At 34.5% G+C, this 7,024-nt stretch overlaps 1 non-coding gene across 1 annotated transcript; it reads left to right on the top strand.

The window, feature by feature from the left end:
• Positions 1-6,654: 6,654 nt before the first annotated feature.
• On the top strand, positions 6,655-6,782 carry LOC112941964 (U6atac minor spliceosomal RNA). The gene has a single exon (XR_003247623.1). It is a non-coding gene; the product is annotated as a U6atac minor spliceosomal RNA (small nuclear RNA).
• The last annotated feature ends 242 nt before the right edge of the window (positions 6,783-7,024 follow it).

Below are 7,024 nucleotides of genomic sequence, written 5' to 3' on the forward strand. Positions count from 1 at the left end.
GAGTACGACACCGGTTACTTCTGGGATTGCTCTCTGGATATGACACTATGATTGTATACAAATTCAATCAGTAGAAAATGGTCATCCAAATTACCCTTAAAATCAATCTTACAATCCCTCAACATATCTTCCAAAGTTTGAATAGTACGCTCTTCTTGCCCATCGATTTGGATATTAATAGTTGTGATAAGATTAAACTTATTACCAAACCCTTTTGGTTCCAAAACTTTGAAGTAAGTTGGGTACTAAGATTAGAAATAATAGACAAAGGCACTCCATGCAACTTTACCATTTCTCTTAAGTACAACGTGGCATAGTGATGAGTCTGAGATTTGACTCATTTGAGGTTTTGTTTATACAAATTTAGCGTACTCAAGTGATTTATTTATGCCATTAAATGATACTAAAACCTCAAATGTTAGGTATATGTATTATGGAAGAAAGAAAGGACACGAACGGGTAGAAAGGAATAAGACAAGATAATGAAGGGGACAAAAGCAAGCCTTACGATTGCCAATAGATCTAAAAGAATCGCCGAGTGTCCCATTAAAAGCCTAATTTTATAGAACATTGAGCCTGAAATTAAAAAAACTTAGGCAAACTATGTTCTCTATCGGTAAATTGGAGAAAGAAGATTATACCGCCGAATGCACAGATCAAGACAAAGATGAAATTTAATTAGCGAGCTAAATGACTAAAAGATTAATTGTAGAAGTTATTCGTGATATCGATATACACCACCAAAAGTTACAGTGTCTGAATAAGGAAATGTGAAGAATAAAGGGGTAATGGACAAAAAAGATTGGCGAGTCACCAACTGATCCGCGTAGCCCGACTTTCCTCGCTGATCAACCAAAAAAATCCATATCTCAGATCAGTATAAATTAACTTTTAGAAGAGAGAGAGAGAGACATAAGGCATTCATTCAGGGTGGAATGAAATAGAGAGAACATAAATACTATTCTTGTTGATTTTAAGAAATTTTGGCAAATGTTATCACTTGGGTATTGTAATAGAGAATATTTATTCATGTTAGGACTTTGATTTTCAATACCAAACTATGTGTCATGTATTAGGTACTAAATTTATTTCTTTTATTATAATTATCTAAAACCCTAATCTTCAGGGTTTGACAATGTGATTAATCATTGAATTTGACTTGATTAGTGTTGGTTATTATCATTTTAGATCTTATTTAAACTGGGTCAGACTTATCGTTGTTCTTTAACTACTCTATTGCATGTTTATTTAAATATAATTTAGTATTTTATGATTGATTGGAAAGAAGTGTAAAGAAACAATGATAAGATGGAACACATATCTGGAGGGTCATAATGAATTCAGCTCGACAAAAGTGAATCCCAAGACTTACTCTAGGTATACAGCTTGAGAGAGTGGATATGGTAAGATTGTGGAATGGTCCTTTTGTTAGAGTATTGAGGTTCAAGAGAACTCAGTGAAAACGAGGTAGTTGTACGAGAGAAATGGGACTTATCTAAAGTTCATCTTAACCATGAAGAGTTATTTTTGGATAGTAATTTTCATCCATTGAGTTGAATTTAGCAATTGGTTGGTCAATTCCCCAAGTATGTTTCCCCTATTTGGTTGTTCCTATTTTTTTTGAGGTTGTTTTCTTATCTAAAACCCCCACACCCTGACATTATTGTGACTCCTCAAATTTTATTAATAGCTTTTGTAAAATCCTCTTTCTTCAGCTACAAAAATAATGATTGTAAATTCATATTTGAATTCAAAATAAAACTACTCTCTATGGGATCCACCCTAACTCTATTATTGGGTTTAACAATCGTCTACACCTAGTATTGGATGAGGTGTAGTTAATGTGTTTATCATATAATCTTCCACTGAATATAAAACCTTGACAAGAAGGAAATGATCCTTTTCATCAACTGATCTACTCTCACTCAAATACATTCATCTTGTCAACGGGTGCCATGCAAACCAACAATAAAGCCCATGTTTAGGTATTCCCACTTATAAATAAGAATTCTGGTGTCTTAGGATAATTCTCCCTGTTTTTGATGCTCAACATCACTTGTTGGCAATTTGGATACTTAGACACTAATCCTGAAATATCCTTACTCATCCCATTTAACTAATAGACCTCCCATAAATCACAGTACAAATTTGTTCCCTCAAATCATTCACATTTGGAACACATAATCTACCTTGATATCGAAGTACACCATTTCTCCTTTCGGAGAAAGCCTCAATGGATTTCTTAAGCACTGCCTCTTTCATTTATACAAAAATAGTATCAATACCTTGATTGGCTTTCACATCCTCCAAAAAAACATGATTTGTAACCTTTGTGAATCATAACATCAACTTTGGTAGATTTCACTTATTCTACACTTAATCGGGCTAATATATGAGTATCTCGAACCAACTCTTTCTTTTCCTCTTTAATATTGAAAATACTACCCATAGATAACCGACTAGGAGCATTCTCTACCATATTAGCTTTGACAGGGTGATAGATAACACTCATATCATAATCTTTCAATAATTCAAGCCACCTACTTTGGCAAAGATTTAGATCTTCCTAAATAAACACATATTGAAAACTCTTTTGATCACTAAACACATCAACTTGAACTCCATACAAACAGTATCTTTAAATATTCAAGGCCAAAACAACTACCGCTAACTCAAGGTTGTGAGTATGATAATTCTACTCATATATCTTAACTTTCCTTGAGGCATAGGCAACAACTTTATAATTTTGCATAAGCACACACTATAACCCAATTCTTTAGGCATCACAATAAACCACAAAATCATCCATCCCTTCTGGTAAAGTCAACACCAGATCGAAAGTAAGTGTATGTTTCAACTCTTGGGAAATCTTCTCACACTCTTCAAACCATAAGAACTCGGCCTTCTTTTGATTGAAGGTCGTCAAAGGAGAGTTAATTGAAGTAAATCTTAACAAATCTTTTATAGTAACCATCTAAATACAAGAAACTTCTAATATCCGAAGGAGTCAGAGGTCTAGGGAAACTATTGACTGCATCCCATCTTCTTAAGATCTACCTCAAAACCCTTACTGGAAAAATATGACAAAGAAAAGCTACCAACCTTAGACTAAACTTGTATTTGCCTAACTTTGCAAAGAGTTGTTGGTCCTTAAGAACTTGCAACACGATTCAAAAATGATTAATATTCTAATTCTCACTCCTTGAATAGATCACAATATCATGAATGAACACAACAAAAACATTTAAAGGTATAGTCTAAACACCCTATTCATCAAATCCATAAATGTCACTGGATCATTATTCAACCAAAACGAAATGACCAAAAATTCATAATAACCATACTAAGCTCAAAAATCAATCTTCGGAATGTCATTTTCCTTCACCCTTATTTGGTGATAACCCTCTCTAAGGTCAATCTTAAAGAAATACCTTTCTCCTTGATGTTTGTCAAATGAATCATCTATCCTTGTAAAAGGCTCATTCTTAATGGTCACGTAATTCAACTGACGATAGTCAATACAAATATGAAGACATCCATATTTTTTTCTAAAAGACAAAACTAGAGCACTCTATGGAGAGATACTCGGTTGTATGAAAACTTTATCCAACAAATCTTTCAATTGTTCTTTCAACTCCTTAAGTTTTGTCGGAGATATTTGGTAAGAAGGAATAGAAATAGGTTGTGTATCTAGGAGAAGGTCAATACTCAAGTTTATTTCCCGCCTGAGAGGAATATTGGAAAACTCATTTATAATGACGAACTACTCAAGAGTAGGGTTTTAAGAATCTACATCCCTTATCCTAACTAGATGGTAAAATGCAACCCTTAAAGATCATCTTAATAGATTTTGGACAAGAGATAAACTGACCCTTAGGCATATAATTTCCCCCCTTCCACACAAGAAAAGGCTTATTTGGGAACTGAAACTTGACTGCACGAGTAATACATTAAATAAAAGCATAATATTAGTGCAGCCAATCTATACACATGATTACATCAAAATGTAGTATATCAAGCTCTACTAAGTCAGCAAAAGTAACTCCATGTTACAAGGAAACTGGAAACTTTCTATAGTCCCTCTTAATACATAGGGATGAACATCGAACCTCTTCGAGACATATGGAATCACAAAAGAAAAGGTATCACAGGGGTAAAGTAAAGCATAAATGTCAAGACGGAATATATTCAACATACTACTAACCAAATCAGGAGAAGCCTCTTGTTCACCATGAGTCTGAAGTGCATAGAATCAGTTTTTCTTACGATCATAGGCAACCGAATAATTATTTGTAGCTTATTTTCCCTCTCTTTGTTTAGTCGCAGGCATCAGTCAATCTCTAATTTGTAGCCACTTTTACCAAAACAAAAGCAACAATCCGTACTGACTAGGAACTTATCCTCATGTTGTCTTCCACACTTTATACGAGTATACATGGGCAATTAAGATCCACTACCATTACCTCCTTAAAGCTTAGGATTAGACACCCTATTTTTGTGAAATTGGGAGGAGTAATGGAGGAACCTTGACCGTAAAACATTTGTTAGAATCTAGGATTACCATGTCCATCGGACCTTGCTTGTGAGAAATTACCATCAATGGTCTTATACTTTTTTACCTCTATAGAATTTTCCTTGAGTTTGTCCTCCCCGATATGTTGTTTATGAACCATGATACGAGAGATGTCCATGATATTAATGAGCATAGTGGTTCGATACTATTTCATAACCATTTCGAACACATCCGAAATGAACTTACTCATCCTAGTAAAATTGATAGAGCATACTTATACAATTGTTTCAACTTTAGAGAATATGCCATCACACTCATACTTCCTTGTAGAAGGTTAATGAACTCAAGCACTTTGGCTTCCCTCATCTCAAAGGGAAAGAACTTATCAAGAAAATCAGCCTTAAACTTCTCCCAAACAAGAGGACTTGCATCTTTCGATATCCCTTCGTTCCATTGTTTATACCATATTTAAGCCACACCTTTAAGTTGATAAGCAACCAACTACACCTTTTTCACCGTTGTAACTCCTATGATCATCAAAATTGTGTAGACTTCATCTATTAACTCTTGAGGATCTTCCTCAACCTTAGAACCATTATAATCCGAAGGATTTATCTTAGTGAAGTCACTCACTCTAGAAGTTGTCGTGCCCACATTTGGGTTCAAATGAACCACACCCTCCATATTTGCATGGGTCGTCATGGCTTGAGCCAACACTTGAAAAGAAACCCTAAACACCGCATTAGATACTTTCTAAGCCAAAAGATCGACCAAACCTTAAAGAGATAAGGGAGGAGCTTCCTGTAACACATTCCTTCTAGCATAAGTTCTTCGAGTACTCATATCTTGTAGCGCATTGGATAAGGTTTAGGAGAGATATCTTATAGAGTTAATCTCTATCGCATGACTTAAGAGTATTAAAAGAAGTGGAGCTTCCTATTCATGGTGTAGCCTGTCATTCATAAATGTTGATCTCTTCACACTAATGAACAAAAATCTACTAGATGTGGCTTATGAGAGATCCTAGGACAATTCTAAGCTTTATGCTATGATAACAATTTTTTCACAATCCAGGGGTGACCCCTAGATGTATGATGGAATATAGAATCCTGAAGGACTCTATATAAGCCACTTAGGTCTCATAACACAAGAAAGAAAACACTAAGTGTAAGAAAAAATTCCAAGTCCAAAACATTTTATAGAGGAAAATTAAAGTCTACTACATTTATCTCATCATAGTCATCTAATACAATAGAATTAAATTGAGCCTAGCCCATACTTCATGTCCAAAAGAGAAATATGCGAAAAAGTGAAAAAATAAACATCTTCCTCAAAGAATCAGGTCTCGCAAAAGCTGATAATATCTCAATCACCCTCTACCACAAAACTAATGATCTTGTCTAACTGACCCTACATTTAGGGAAATGTAGGCAAGAGTATGTGCTAGTACAAAACAAAGTACCAAGTATTATAGACATTCATAAAACATTTAAATCATGCTAAAAGGGATATTTCATTTTAATGGAATGCAAATGATCAAGCTAAAACATGATATATATATATATATAAAAGATAATTATTGAACATATGATGTAATACCATGATCAATGCATGCTCACATAACCTTTAAAACCTTTGAACTCATATGTGATACTTATTGAAGTAACCTTAGTTCACTATTAATGTAGGAAGTCATCATTAACATATATAGAGATCATGTGAGCTATAATGTGATCCTCCAGTGTGTCTCACGCCGAAAAGGGTTGTCCTCCTTGCAAAACTAGTACCATGAACTTCTACCTTAAGTGGACCAGCTGGCTTATCTATCTTGAGACAATCATCCTATGGTGGAACACGGGTAAGGGATAAAGATATTGCTCCTAGAACCCAGTCTCTTCTAATGGGAGAGCCTACATCTCAATATCCTCTCGGTGCTAAGCATAAATCCCACGAAATAGTCATTTCTTACTTGACCTTATTACTCATTGAAACGAAACCTAGTATAACCAATCCAAGATAGTTTCATTAAGATAACTCTTACTGTTTAATTCAAATAGGAGAGAAATCTTTTCAACCTAAAATCCTTTTTGATGTGAGAATACCTTTCACATCTTGATCTTATCCTTTCAATAAAACACTATGTCTTCGTAGAAAGGAGAGATGGTTGGCATCTCCCCCGACAGGGACGGGAACAGCGTTCGGGCTTTACCTGTTATCAGACACATCCGGTTAAGGCTACCCACTTCGGTGGATCTTACCCAAATTTTTAATAAGTAAAAAAAAATAAAAAAAATAAAACACTATGATTATCATCGTTGATACTTTACTTCAAAGCATCCTCAAAACATTTGCATTGATTTCATAAGAAAATTCATGATTCCATATTTTACCTCTTGGGTTCAAAACCCCCTTTAAGTCATCAATACTTAGAAAACATTAGTTAGAGATGTATTTCATCATAATTTCATGTAAATCTCGTAATACATGCTTAATTTTATAAAACTCTTCCTC

Source organism: Solanum lycopersicum, chromosome 7 (genome assembly GCF_036512215.1).
Source record: "Solanum lycopersicum chromosome 7, SLM_r2.1".
Classification (NCBI taxonomy): domain Eukaryota; kingdom Viridiplantae; phylum Streptophyta; class Magnoliopsida; order Solanales; family Solanaceae; genus Solanum; species Solanum lycopersicum.